Genomic DNA, 16,417 nt, shown 5'->3' with positions numbered 1-16,417 from the left:
TTGGTCCGCTGGTCCCTTTTCTTCAATTTTTGTCCTTTTTAGGCAGTATACACGATTGGTACTTTTCCTCTTTTTCACTCAGGTAAAAATTCACAAAATTGCCCAAAAATTCGCCTCACTTTCGTTAGCCCCCATATAAAAAATTGCTCAGTCAATAAAATATACCAGAACAATAACATTTCACCCAGGATATAATTTATGCCAGGCTATAAAAAGAAAAATGTTGGCAAACACATTGTCGTTAATTGTTGATGAAATAACCGACTAATCAAAAAAAAAACTCTTGTTTTATAATATTAATAACGGCTAGATATTTCGATCGGTTATACAACACTATGTAAAATATATGAAAATAAAAATTGCTTCTCGCCTAGCATAGCTTATAGCAGGGATGCACCTTAACGTTAAGCTAATCGTTTATCAAAAAATTTCCACCGTTTCCGTTGAAACACTTCGAAATATTATCGATAAAGAAATTATCAAGATAAATTGTATCTCGTTTTTAACCGAAACGAAAGGCTTTCGTTAACGTTAAAAACGTTAACAAAAACGTGATACTTATGTTTGAATTGTGCTGGCAATGCTATAGCCATGGTGAAGCCGTAAGGTGGCAACAGCGAGCGGACATACACACACAAACTCCATGTAATTTGTTTGTGTAATTCGTTGGTGGTAATGTCAAAATACTCTGAGAAATGTTCGTACTGTCAAAATTCATGAGAAAAGTTGCAATCAGCTTGGCTAATGTTTTCACCTTTAATGACTCCGCCATCAGTCAGCTTTGCCAGCATTGCTTGAAAATAATAATCAACATAAACGATTTGATTTCGTTTTGATATGGCAGAAAACGAAACGAAATCATTTCGTTAATTTGACGTTCTTAACGTTAATAAACGAAACGAAATGACTTTGTTTCGTTTATTAACGTTAATTATCGTAACGAAATGATATCGGTTCGTTGGTTAAGCATGCCTGGCTTATAGCGAGCACTCTGCCGTGAGCCTAACACTTAAGTTAAGTATCTTGGCACAAGAAATATTTTAACTCGAAGACAGAAAGAAGCAAATGCAAAAGAGATTTGATTTCGGAACAAATGTTTTGTATAAAATTATTCATATACGTGCTAGCAGAACCCCTGAGGTCTGGGATCAAAACTCACACTTACTGAATTTAGGCTCTGATATGAAGTTTCAACGTTAAGGAAAAAAGTAAGCATCTATAAAAATAGCACTAACAAAATTGCCTAGTTTCATTTATGATTTACAGAGTTTTCCACATACATAGTTCGGCAGCACGATAACGCAAATTTTGAACCGTTTCTTACTAAAAACTAACTGCACTATATATTTTATTTCATTGCAATCAACAACATAATTCTAGAACCAAGAGCTTTGTGACCAAAACTAGGTTCACAACGTTTGGTTGGTGAAAGACATAGACTTATCCTATGTCAAAATATAGTACCATTTTTGGTTGCATGCACATATATTTGTTTGTTCAGCTTGAATTAAAGGAAAGTCTTCACTATGTTTAGTAAAATTTTATATAGAAACATCCTAAAATTTTGTATTTTATACTAATAAAATAAAACAAAAATTTGGTCTTTTTTTTCGATGAATTTTGGTCCCAAATGTAAACATGGTGTGGCAAATGTCTGACTTGTAGATACGAGGTTAACGAATAAACGGGACGATGTGTATGTATATGCATATTATGCATGATAAGTTTCTACATAGGTATATTGTAATTTATTCTGTGAAAGTACATAATGTAAACAAATATGTATAGCAAGAGGCAACACTTTTTTACTATTATATTTACTTATTTGCGTTTACAATTCTTTATTTTTCAGTTTTGCCTTTTTCTAAACAACAGCTGTTGTGTGGTTATTTCGAGGTAACCACCTAATTTTGTGGGTAAAAAATTATCCGGCTATTTTCGCAGGTAGAATACCAAAAGCGTGTAAAAGTTGCCGCATGATTTCGTTACCGTGGTGAAGAATGTTGTTACCACACTAGAATCGGGGCGTAAATGTAAAAATTACATAGGTACGTGTGGGAAAGTCAAGCTGTCAACACAATGTCAAGGCGAATCCATGCCAGTTGGTGGCAAAGCGAATTCAACCAATTCGCCGTGCAGAAGAATGTCAAGTCGAAATAATATTTTAATTGATTTCGATTAACTGACATAATGAAGTACTAGGCGCTGCATGGAAAATAACCAAAAAGAAGCAATCAGCTGTTGGAATAACAACACCTGGTACTAATTCACCTTGCACAATGACTTGCCGCCGCGAAATAAACGCGATGACCTTTGCCTAATCAAAAATAGAATCTCCGTAATTACATGAAGCTGAACACACCGGCGGCCACCGTGGTGTGATGGTAGCGTGCTCCGCCTATCACACCGTATGCCCTGGGTTCAACTCCCGGGCAAAGCAACATCAAAATTTTAGAAATAAGATTTTTCAATTAGAAGAAAATTTTTCTAAGCGGGGTCGCCCCTCGGCAGTGTGTGGCAAGCGCTCCGATTGTATTTCTGCCATGAAAAGCTCTCAGTGAAAACTCATCTGGCTTGCAGATGCCGTTCGGAGTCGGCATAAAACATGTAGGTCCCGTCCGGCCAATTTGTAGGGAAAAATCAAGAGGAGCACGACGCAAATTGGAAGAGAAGCTCGGCCTTAGATCTCTTCGGAGGTTATCGCGCCTTACATTTATTTTTTTTTTTTTTTTGAACACAATGAAAACGAAGAAGGAAATTTACGCGACGGCATTTTGCGACGATAGATTTTTTATATCGCCAGCACCGGGCGATAACGACAAACATGGCAAGGGTTGCTGCTGTTCCTTTTTAATACGCTTATATTAGCGTCACTTGTATGTATGCTTGTTTGTAACTCCTAAGCTAGGCGCGCACAGCAGAGTTAGACCCCTCTAGCGGCAATTAATGAAGACTCGCTGCAGTGGTTAAATAACTCGCTACAAAACGAGTTGTGCTTAATAGCGGAGACATGCACCTCTGTGCTATGACGTGTTTTTAAGTTTTTTTTTAACTATGGCCATCATCCGATGGCAAAATCCTGAGCCAGATAAATAATTTTGCATGTAAATGCAACAACAACGATTTGAGCCAGATAAATCCAGATAGAAGTCTGGTTCAATTTGTGAGCCAGATAAATTGTTAATTATTTCTTTTTAGTTTGGCAACGCTGCCTTTAATAAAAGGAATTTTTCAAAAATAGATGTCGCTGCTTAGCCTTTCGCCGTATGAGTTAAATGAAAAACAGCGGCGACATCTGCCTATCACATTTCACGTGTGCGAAAATTTCACGACATCTGCTTCTCAAGTCTCTCAATGATCCAGAGCATTCCGTGAGAATTGAGCGTGAGCCGGAGCTGTTAAACTCACTGGAAGACGGCTTATATTTATGTTATTTCTTAAAGAATAAAAAAAGAAAACATAATATCCAAAAAATTTTATTTAGATATAATTCTTAATTTTACTGCCAAACCACGCTCAAGGCAGAGATATCGAAAGACGTGTTTCGGTATCATTATTAATAAACAGCGAACTATAGATTAAAATTATTAAAAACTAAAAGGTGATTCGCACAAACATTTGCTAAATTTTATGTTTTTTCAATCAATGTTTTCAACTAACCGGCGTACGTGAGCTCTCAAAAATTGAACTCATGCAAGCTTATGGAAACGTAACGTAACGTACGCCGTATATATGTAAACTGTATTTTTTAAATAAAAGGTTATAATAGCTGTGTTTTTTTTACATCTATATACATATACGCTTAAACTTTATATGGACTGCTCAGCGTTAAACAGTGTAGATCACTTCTGAAATTGCTGCGCAGAAAATTAGTACTCCTAAATTTCAATACGCATTATACTCAGATGCAACTTAAATGTGTGTCTATACTGTCCACTATTCACCGCAACCGATTCAGCTATAGGTTATATACTATGGCCAACAGAGGAGTGTGTCTCCGCTTTTCGGTACAACCGTTCTGTAGCTAGTTATTTAACCACTGCCGCTATATTGAAGCTAAAGTTTCGCACTAAAATTTTAATGTTTACATACGAGCTGATGCTAATCACATCCACAGCGGAAGGTCTGAGCTATTTGCAGGGCCGCATTAAGAAGTAGGCAGAAAAATGAAAAAGACTTCTAAAATTTTCTTAGAAACATAAAATTCTAGAGGGTGGAAGAAAAATATAATCAGAACTGAAAATAATTTTTACTGAAATAAATAAAACTCAATTGATCACATTCAAAAGGCGACGACCGACTAACTAGACAAGGTTCCTATAAAGGACATTTGCGACTCATTTAACAAATTGTATTAGCGTGTAAAGAAGTGTATCGAAGTGAAAGGAGAGTATATATAATATATAAAATTCTTCTGTCATGGTTTTAAAGGCTAAACTCCTCCGAAACGGCTGAACCGATTCTCATAAAATTTTGTGAGTATATTGGGTAGGTCTGAGAATCGGCCAACTTCTACCTTTTTTTTCGCTACGTGTCTAGGGTCTTTAGATCAAAACGTGGGCCGGGGTATCCCTAGAATGTGTTTATACAATATGTATGTCAAATGAAAGCTGTTGATGAGTGCTATAGTACTGGATAATTTTCATACAACTGGGAGGCTAGGGTCTCGAGATATAGACCAAAACGTGGACCCGGGTACCCCTAGAATGTGTTTATACAATATGGATATCAAATGAAAGCTGTTAATGAGTGCTATAGTACAGGATAATTTTCATACAACTGGGAGGCTAGGGTCTCGAGATATAGCCCATAACGTGGACCCGGGTACCCCTAGAATGTGTTTATACATTATGGATATCAAATGAAAGCTGTTGATGAGTGCTATAGTACAGGATAATTTTCCTACAACTGGGATGCTAGGGTCTCGAGATATAGCCCAAAACGTGGACCCGGGTACCCCTAGGATGTGCTTATACAATATGGATATCAAATGAAAGCTGTTGATGAGTGCTATAGTACAGGATAATTTTCATACAATTGGGAGGCTAGGGTCACGAGATATAGCCAAAACGTGGACCCGGGTACCCCTAGAATGTGTGTATACAATATGGATATCAAATGAAAGCTGTTGATGAGTGCTATAGTACAGGATAATTTTCATACAACTGGGAGGCTAGGGTCTCGGAATATAACCCAAAACGTGGCCCCGGGTACCCCTAGAATGTGTTTATATAATATGGATATCAAATGAAAGCTGGTGATGAGTACTATAGTACAGGATAATTTTCATACAACTGGGAGGCTAGGGTCTCGAGATATAGCCCAAAACGTGGACCCGGGTAATAATAATAATAATAATAATACCCAACGGATTAAACCCTCCAAAGCCCGCCCGACCGGCGCGAGGGGCGCATCCGCATGACGCACGGATTTGTTATTGCCGAGTTGTTGATAGGCGGAGGTTTGTTAAGCGTCGAGATCTAAAACTGCTCAGCTACAGAATAAAAATCATCAGCTGAGTACTATACATAACAGTTAGAAATTACATAGAAATTATACATATATATACTACATTGTTAAATAAGTGAACATTTTTAATTTATTTGATTTTTTTTTTTTTTTTTTTGTTAAGAGTTAAGATAGGATAAGACAGTTTTCTTTATGGTAAAAAGTGAATCCGTTATATCAAATGAATTAGAATGAGTGTTAAAATCATGACACAAATACCGAAAAGATTCATTTAATTCGAAATTAGTTCTACACTGACTCAAAAGAAGAGGTTTGTAATGTCTTGACACCCGTGATGGGACGTTGAAATTTACTTCGTTCAAAAGAATTGGACTAGAAATCAGCCCATTCAGGAGTTTAGCCATAAATATAACGCCTAGCATTTCTCTACGACTTGCAAGAGTTGGAAGATTGATAAGCTTTAACCGACTAGTATAAGGTGGAAGATTATACGCAGAGTCCCACTGAAAATTCCTTAAAGAGAAAAGTAGAAATTGCTTTTGTATTGATTCAAGTCTATCTGCATGAACTCGATATTGTGGATTCCAGACTATTGATCCGTATTCTAGTATCGGTCTAACTAAGGTGATGAAAAGGGCTTTAGTTACATAAGGGTCACTAAATTCTTTGGACCACCGTTTCACGTATGAAAGAACACCTCTAGCCTTATTGACAGTAGCATTAATATGAAGGTTGAAACTAAGTTTAGCATCTATCGTGACTCCCAAGTCCTCAAAATAGTTTACTGATAGAAGACAAAAATTATTAATTACGTAAGAGGCTGCTGGCAAAGATCTTCGAGATAGGCACATGAATTTGCATTTATTGAGGTTCAGCGGCATTGAATTTACGTTGCACCAAGTAACTAGCCAGTTTAAATCCCCTTGAAGCAAGGGACGTTCTTCGATAGACGCATAAGACCTAAAAAGTTTTACATCATCAGCATACATTAAGATTTTGGAATATTTTATAGTGGTACAGATATCATTAATAAATAGCAAGAACAGAATTGGACCAAGGTGGCTGCCTTGTGGGACGCCAGAGGGAACATCGATGACATTTGAAAAAGTATTTTTAAAAATAACTTTTTGCGTTCGACCGCAGAGATACGACGAGATCCACTGGGTGAGACCAGGTTGGAAGCCAAGCCGATCCAGCTTGTAGATAAGTAAGGAGTGGGATACTTTGTCAAATGCTTTACTGAAATCAGTATAAATAACATCTGTGTGAAGATTTTCTCTAAATCCCTTAGAAACATGAGTTGTGAATTCAAGTAGATTAGTAATGGTAGATTTGCCTTTACAGAATCCGTGTTGCGGTTCTGCAATCAAAGAAGAAATGGAAAATGTTAGCTGATTGGTAACGATAGCTTCAAACAACTTTGGGATGGCCGACAACTTTGCTATTCCTCGATAGTTCTCTACACACGACCTACTACCACTTTTGTGAAGGGGTATGAGAAAAGATTCCTTCCAAGCAGAAGGAAAGACTCCACTTTTTAGGGACATATTGAATAAATCAGTTAGTGGCTGATAAATGTGCTCAGCGCATTTTTTAAGAAAACAAGTAGGAATTAAATCAGGACCGTACTTGTAAGATTCTTTCAAAGACGTTAAATATGAAAAAACTTCATCCGGATATATTTCTGGAATATTAATGGTGTTAAGTGAGTTAAGCTGAAATGGATATTCATTTGAAAAAGTATTAAATTCATTGGAATAGTTGGACTTGAAAAATTGTGCAAAGAAGTTAGCAATATCTTGATCGTCGCTAGACAAATCACCCTGGTATTTTAAAGCAGAGGGAAACCCTTTAACCCTACGTTTAGAGTTCACGAAATTATAGAAAGCTTTCGGATTGCAAGTTATTTTCCTTTTCATCTTACAGATGTACGTATTATAGCACTTTTTGTTTAATTCAAAATATTTATGACGCAAAATAGAGTAATGCAAGTAATCGGAGTGAGAGCCCGACCTTTTGTATAATTTGAAGAAGCGAGATTTTCTGTTTTTTAAGGACTTCAGCTCTTTAGTGAACCATATTTGGACTGATTCGGTAGACACACGTTTTCGCTTAGGTACGTGTTTTTCCAAAATACCGTAAATGGTGGTATAAAAGTCAGAAACATTTTTGTCAATATCAACACCATATTTGGGCCAAGCCACTGTAGATAAAGTTTGATTAAGTTTACTAAAATTAGCCTTCGCGAATTGAAATCTGAAACTAGAGTCGTATTTAGTAGCAATGCTACTCGGATAATTTCTTTCGAATTCGTATGCTATTTCCAGGGAAGGATGGTAAGGGTCTTCAGGTACAGTAAGAGGTTCACCCCGGCTTAGAGTATATTTTGGTGTATCATCGACAAATACCAAATCAAGGGTCCTCCCGAACATGTTAGGAATTATATTTATCTGTTTAAGGCAAAGTTCAGTTATTTCGGCTAAAAATTCGTTGTTGGACAGGTTAGAAGAAATAGGTACAATATTCTGATCAGATATGGTCCATAATACATGCGGGATATTAAAGTCACCCAGGAATGTGTTTATACAATATGTATGTCAAATGAAAGCTGTTGATGAGTGCTATAGGACAGGATAATTTTCATACAACTGGGAGGCTAGGGTCTCGAGATATAGCCCAAAACGTGGACCCGGATACCCCTAGAATGTGTTTATACAATATGGATATCAAATGAAAGCTGCTGATGAGTGCTATAGTACAGGATAATTTTCATACAACTGGGAGGTTAGGGTCTCGAGATATAGCCCAAAATGTGGACCCGGATACACCTATAATGTGTTTTTATATTATGGGTATCAAATTAAAGCTGTTGATGTGTGCTATAATACAGATACCGGATACCCCTAGAATGTGTGTGTATTATGGATATCAAATGAAAGCTGTTGCTGAGAGCTCTAAAGTTCATTGTGATATTCGATTTAGTCGCATCAACCTGGAAAACTGATAAATATGCATGCGAAGCCGAAATAAAGACAAGAATTAATAATACCCACATACCTATTTACATATGTCCTATTCGATTTGCCTGAAATTTCGTTTATAAATTTGTCTATATTAGTATTTACGATGCTTTTTTCCGGGAAGTATACCAGAGACGGCCTGGGACTGGGATTAGGACTGGGACTGAGACTGAGACTCGGAGTGGGACTGGGACTGAGACTCGGAATGGGACTTGAACAAAATACATACCACCCTCTGGGATTGGCAATAAGAGATGAAGAAGAAGGAGAAACACTTGAGAGAAGAGAAAAGAGAGAAGGAGACTGAGAAAGAGATAGAATGAGATGAAGATTGAGATCAGTGTTGCCAGGTTAGCCTTTTCAAGGCTAGATTTAGCCTGTTTTTTTTTTGCCTTTAGCTCGAAATTTTGTGTTTAGCTTCGTGACTTTTTTCTAGCCTTTTTTCTAGCCTGTTCTTTTTTGCTTTAGCCTCGAAATTTTGTGTTTAGCTTCGTGACTTTTTTCTAGCCTTTTTTTACTCCGAATATATTTTTAAAAATTTCTAAAATAAAATAATTTCAATAGTTCCTGTGAACACCTAATACCTAATAATATGAGTTCTCTACAAAAGATTAATTCTTTTTCTGCTGAAAATTCGTTGAAAATTTCAAAGCCAGATGTATTTTCTTTCTTCTTGGCGGCCACCGTGGTGTGATGGTAGCGTGCTCCGCCTATCACACCGTATGCCCTGGGTTCAACTCCCGGGCAAAGCAACATCAAAATTTTAGAAATGTGAAGTGATGAATTGATTAATCAAAACTTTATTTGATTAAACCAAACCTTATTCGAATAATTTCAAATAGAGGTTAATTTAAGAATTTCTCGTGTTGCTCAAATATTCGTATGTAAAATTTGTAGCGAAAAAAAAACAACAAAATTTAATTCATAAAAATTTCCATCCATACATCCTGCGTGTACAACAGCAGCAACAAATATTAACAAATTTTATCAGTTATTTTATTTATTTTCGTAAGTTTAATGGATTGTATAGCGAAAACTATAAAAACCGATTTGAAAAAATTCTTCACAAAGTTTTACATTTCGGCAATTCACAAGGTCTTTTGTTGTCTTATGACCCTTGTGAACACTACAATGTGTTTTATGTTGTATTTATATACGACCATAAGAGCCATGAGCAAAAAGCATTAAACAACTCAAATCTATGCAACCGCTATTATTCAATGCATCAGCAGGTTAATCAATCGTACCTAATTTCTGACACAGACAGTGCCTTCCAGACGGAGCTCTATGTCACAAGTCTATGGCACAGCCAGGTCGACTAAAGGCATTATGATCCCACATGATAAACTCGGATATCGTGCGGAGATGTCGAGCCTCGCTGGCATCCATAATGCACCTTAATGTCTCCCTTTGCTGGAGCAAGGACACAACGATATTGAAGGGAATGCATTTGCAGACGACATGGCCAGGAAAGTTTTCGAAATGGACATAAGCTTCGTACGACTGCCGCTGGGTTATATCCTGAGGAAAATCGAGGAATATGAGATAAGCGCAACGAACTAGCTTTGGATCGATCGGTCCTTATGACCATATTTCGATAGTTAAGGAACTAGTTTTCTTCTCAAACTAAATAAATCTGCAGTGAGAGTATTTACGGCTGTCATCACAGGTCATTGCATTGCGCATACCAACAAGCTATACAGAAGCTGCCAGGATGAAACGTAGCAGGAGTCGATTTATCACTTTGTCAAACAAAACGACACAGATCTCTAGACGTACGGTCTTCGACAGTCTGGCAGAGGTTGGGAAGGTGGATTTTTCACTGCGACTTAAGTTCATCCGAGAAAGCAAGAGATTGGTTGGACGAATGTTCCGCACTCACTGAGGGCATTCATAATGAATAAAAATGCGGGAAATTTCCACGCACTCCCTCTTTACCTAACCTAATCTACTTAGAATTTAAAGAAACTTTTTAGGTACGTAATTTTTTAGTCCAATTCATTTTAGCCCAACAATGTACAAGTTTGAAATTCCGAAGAATGTTTCCGAGTTTCTTCCGTATATCTATTCCCGCCGCTGTGGTGTGATAAAAGCGTGTTACGGCTACCATATCGAAGGTCCTGGGTTCAAGGCTCCGGAAGAGCACCATCAAAATCTTTAGAAACAAATTTGTTTTCAATTGTCTTACGGTAATGGTTTGGCAAACACTCAGAGTAGCTTCATGAAAAGCTTCTTAGCGAGAATTTAACTGCTAGCAGATGCCGTTCGGAGTTAGCATAAAACATGGGACCTTCAATTGTAAGAAAAATTAAAAATAGCACGACGCAAATTGAAAGAGAAGGTTGGCCAAGAGATCTAACGGTATATCGCATATTGTATTAATTTTTTTTTGTATACTTCCAATAAATTTTTTCACTCTTTAAAGCTGCAACTCGTAAAGTTCCCAAAAGTTCCATATAAATATTTGGGAATTTTTATTAAGATTTAAACAACTTATCGAATAGCTCCGAAAATATTCACGAAATTGGTTAACAAAGTTATATACATAGGTTATAAAATTGTTTTTTTTTTAAGAAATGAAAAATAAAAATTTGTTGATAGCTTTTGCTGGAACTTTCGTACTTGCATATAATAAATTTTTGAGCTACAGAACTACATACATACTCAAGAAATTGCTATCAACTGGAAAAACAACTTAAGAAATATCATTCGATTTCCAAGCTTTGAATAAATTTTGAAAATTTTTTTTGTCAGTCAGAAGATAGATTACGCTAGATGACTGCACGTTCTCATACGAAATGATAGAACAATTGTGCTATGGAAGGCAGTGCTCTGGTAAGTTCAGATAAGTTCAGAGTAATGAAAAAAAGATCGTATATCAATTTCCCACTCGATGCGGGATTTTAATGAAATCGGCTTGTTAGGACAAAATTGTATATATTGTCGTCAATGGAAACTACACTGACGGAAAAATCAGAGGATCTGGTTTTATTGCGTTTTCTTTTTCACAGAATATTGTTAGCTTGAGACTAACTAAATAAATTCGCTTTCTTGACAAAAAAAAAAAAAACTCGGTTGAATTACCCATAATGCGATCAATTTTACTGAATGTCTGTTAATTCAAGAACCACAAACCTGATTTGTTGATTTTACTAGTTTCATTTCTTTCGGTGTAGTAAATCAAATTATTTATTTTATAAAAACTAAATTTCATACAAAACTGTCATATTTTTCTGATTTTTTCTATTGATATTTGATATATATATACATACTTCGAAAGAGCAACAGTCCCTTTATTTATATATGTTATTATTAAATTATTATTTCTTCATTAATTGCAAAATATGTTTCTCAAGTAAATTCATCCTCGATTAATGCAAGATTGTGAATAAATGAGTAATTGAGGATATCATGATTATAAATTTTGAGTAGTTAAATAATCACATAGCCCTACTTATTGATATTCAACAAAAAAAAAAAAAGAATAGTTGAAAAAAATATGTTTTCGAAAACAAAAATAGGTTTTTAAGATACTACTAGATACATAAAAATAAATTGATCCACTTATTTACAAAAAATAAAAATTTTCAATTATTACAGTTTTATAAACTATTTTATTTTTTATTAATTAGAGGGTAAATATATATGTATGTATGTATAGACACAGTTTCATTTGCAATAAACAGCGTTAAATTTGTCTATATTAGACAAAAAATGTAAATAAGTACAGTACTTTATATGATACATGTACATAGATACACAATACAAACAAAAATATATAAAGATAATAAATATAAACAATTTTGATATGGCTTCTTGTTACTTGTTTGTCTACAATTTTTAGCTTTGATAGCTAACCTAATGAAAAATTATAAATAATAAAGCATACAAATATACAATTGGAAATGTTATATCTTTAAGTCGGTTATTTAATTGAATATAAACTAAATATATATACCATATTGTAATACAATGCCTATGTTATTTTCAATTATATCGCACACCTACATCAATAGGGAGCTAAGCCGAATATCTGAAATTTTGAAGTTATACATACCACCAGGTTTCCCAATTCAATACCTACAAATCTGTATACCCTATTAACGCCTCGATTCTGAGCGTTACCGGTAAAATAGGCCCAAGTGGTAACGCTGTCATCACCGAAAAACTCACCAGTGTCTGTGGAGAAATTGAAAAGGTAGTTTTCTTCGCTTTCACGGTTGCCACTTTGGTCCATTTGTACCAAAAATGGTGCCTTCCAACCCCATTTGGTCCGCTGGTCCCTTTTCTTCAATTTTTGTCCTTTTTAGGCAGTATACACGATTGGTACTTTTCCTCTTTTTCACTCAGGTAAAAATTCACAAAATTGCCCAAAAATTCGCCTCACTTTCGTTAGCCCCCATATAAAAAATTGCTCAGTCAATAAAATATACCAGAACAATAACATTTCACCCAGGATATAATTTATGCCAGGCTATAAAAAGAAAAATGTTGGCAAACACATTGTCGTTAATTGTTGATGAAATAACCGACTAATCAAAAAAAAAACTCTTGTTTTATAATATTAATAACGGCTAGATATTTCGATCGGTTATACAACACTATGTAAAATATATGAAAATAAAAATTGCTTCTCGCCTAGCATAGCTTATAGCAGGGATGTACCTTAACGTTAAGCTAATCGTTTATCAAAAAATTTCCACCGTTTCCGTTGAAACACTTCGAAATATTATCGATAAAGAAATTATCAAGATAAATTGTATCTCGTTTTTAACCGAAACGAAAGGCTTTCGTTAACGTTAAAAACGTTAACAAAAACGTGATACTTATGTTTGAATTGTGCTGGCAATGCTATAGCCATGGTGAAGCCGTAAGGTGGCAACAGCGAGCGGACATACACACACAAACTCCATGTAATTTGTTTGTGTAATTCGTTGGTGGTAATGTCAAAATACTCTGAGAAATGTTCGTACTGTCAAAATTCATGAGAAAAGTTGCAATCAGCTTGGCTAATGTTTTCACCTTTAATGACTCCGCCATCAGTCAGCTTTGCCAGCATTGCTTGAAAATAATAATCAACATAAACGATTTGATTTCGTTTTGATATGGCAGAAAACGAAACGAAATCATTTCGTTAATTTGACGTTCTTAACGTTAATAAACGAAACGAAATGACTTTGTTTCGTTTATTAACGTTAATTATCGTAACGAAATGATATCGGTTCGTTGGTTAAGCATGCCTGGCTTATAGCGAGCACTCTGCCGTGAGCCTAACACTTAAGTTAAGTATCTTGGCACAAGAAATATTTTAACTCGAAGACAGAAAGAAGCAAATGCAAAAGAGATTTGATTTCGGAACAAATGTTTTGTATAAAATTATTCATATACGTGCTAGCAGAACCCCTGAGGTCTGGGATCAAAACTCACACTTACTGAATTTAGGCTCTGATATGAAGTTTCAACGTTAAGGAAAAAAGTAAGCATCTATAAAAATAGCACTAACAAAATTGCCTAGTTTCATTTATGATTTACAGAGTTTTCCACATACATAGTTCGGCAGCACGATAACGCAAATTTTGAACCGTTTCTTACTAAAAACTAACTGCACTATATATTTTATTTCATTGCAATCAACAACATAATTCTAGAACCAAGAGCTTTGTGACCAAAACTAGGTTCACAACGTTTGGTTGGTGAAAGACATAGACTTATCCTATGTCAAAATATAGTACCATTTTTGGTTGCATGCACATATATTTGTTTGTTCAGCTTGAATTAAAGGAAAGTCTTCACTATGTTTAGTAAAATTTTATATAGAAACATCCTAAAATTTTGTATTTTATACTAATAAAATAAAACAAAAATTTGGTCTTTTTTTTCGATGAATTTTGGTCCCAAATGTAAACATGGTGTGGCAACCGTGTTCGCTTTACCGAAAATGTCTGACTTGTAGATACGAGGTTAACGAATAAACGGGACGATGTGTATGTATATGCATATTATGCATGATAAGTTTCTACATAGGTATATTGTAATTTATTCTGTGAAAGTACATAATGTAAACAAATATGTATAGCAAGAGGCAACACTTTTTTACTATTATATTTACTTATTTGCGTTTACAATTCTTTATTTTTCAGTTTTGCCTTTTTCTAAACAACAGCTGTTGTGTGGTTATTTCGAGGTAACCACCTAATTTTGTGGGTAAAAAATTATCCGGCTATTTTCGCAGGTAGAATACCAAAAGCGTGTAAAAGTTGCCGCATGATTTCGTTACCGTGGTGAAGAATGTTGTTACCACACTAGAATCGGGGCGTAAATGTAAAAATTACATAGGTACGTGTGGGAAAGTCAAGCTGTCAACACAATGTCAAGGCGAATCCATGCCAGTTGGTGGCAAAGCGAATTCAACCAATTCGCCGTGCAGAAGAATGTCAAGTCGAAATAATATTTTAATTGATTTCGATTAACTGACATAATGAAGTACTAGGCGCTGCATGGAAAATAACCAAAAAGAAGCAATCAGCTGTTGGAATAACAACACCTGGTACTAATTCACCTTGCACAATGACTTGCCGCCGCGAAATAAACGCGATGACCTTTGCCTAATCAAAAATAGAATCTCCGTAATTACATGAAGCTGAACACACCGGCGGCCACCGTGGTGTGATGGTAGCGTGCTCCGCCTATCACACCGTATGCCCTGGGTTCAACTCCCGGGCAAAGCAACATCAAAATTTTAGAAATAAGATTTTTCAATTAGAAGAAAATTTTTCTAAGCGGGGTCGCCCCTCGGCAGTGTCTGGCAAGCGCTCCGATTGTATTTCTGCCATGAAAAGCTCTCAGTGAAAACTCATCTGGCTTGCAGATGCCGTTCGGAGTCGGCATAAAACATGTAGGTCCCGTCCGGCCAATTTGTAGGGAAAAATCAAGAGGAGCACGACGCAAATTGGAAGAGAAGCTCGGCCTTAGATCTCTTCGGAGGTTATCGCGCCTTACATTTATTTATTTTTTTTTTTTGAACACAATGAAAACGAAGACGGAAATTTACGCGACGGCATTTTGCGACGATAGATTTTTTATATCGCCAGCACCGGGCGATAACGACAAACATGGCAAGGGTTGCTGCTGTTCCTTTTTAATACGCTTATATTAGCGTCACTTGTATGTATGCTTGTTTGTAACTCCTAAGCTAGGCGCGCACAGCAGAGTTAGACCCCTCTAGCGGCAATTAATGAAGACTCGCTGCAGTGGTTAAATAACTCGCTACAAAACGAGTTGTGCTTAATAGCGGAGACATGCACCTCTGTGCTATGACGTGTTTTTAAGTTTTTTTTTAACTATGGCCATCATCCGATGGCAAAATCCTGAGCCAGATAAATAATTTTGCATGTAAATGCAACAACAACGATTTGAGCCAGATAAATCCAGATAGAAGTCTGGTTCAATTTGTGAGCCAGATAAATTGTTAATTATTTCTTTTTAGTTTGGCAACGCTGCCTTTAATAAAAGGAATTTTTCAAAAATAGATGTCGCTGCTTAGCCTTTCGCCGTATGAGTTAAATGAAAAACAGCGGCGACATCTGCCTATCACATTTCACGTGTGCGAAAATTTCACGACATCTGCTTCTCAAGTCTCTCAATGATCCAGAGCATTCCGTGAGAATTGAGCGTGAGCCGGAGCTGTTAAACTCACTGGAAGACGGCTTATATTTATGTTATTTCTTAAAGAATAAAAAAAGAAAACATAATATCCAAAAAATTTTATTTAGATATAATTCTTAATTTTACTGCCAAACCACGCTCAAGGCAGAGATATCGAAAGACGTGTTTCGGTATCATTATTAATAAACAGCGAACTATAGATTAAAATTATTAAAAACTAAAAGGTGATTCGCACAAACATTTGCTAAATTTTATGTTTTTTC

The 16,417-nt window shown here is 35.8% G+C and overlaps 1 protein-coding gene across 1 annotated transcript in view; it reads right to left on the bottom strand.

Annotated features, from left to right (window-relative positions):
- The window catches only part of neb (nebbish), a 164,398-nt gene that overhangs the window by 111,001 nt on the left and 36,980 nt on the right, over positions 1-16,417 (bottom strand). The window lies entirely within an intron of this gene.

The sequence above is a fragment of the Eurosta solidaginis genome, chromosome 2 (assembly GCF_040869045.1).
Source record: "Eurosta solidaginis isolate ZX-2024a chromosome 2, ASM4086904v1, whole genome shotgun sequence".
NCBI lineage: Eukaryota > Metazoa > Arthropoda > Insecta > Diptera > Tephritidae > Eurosta > Eurosta solidaginis.
Note: the sequence above shows the minus strand (reverse complement) of the source record. Positions and strands in the feature narration are given on the sequence as shown.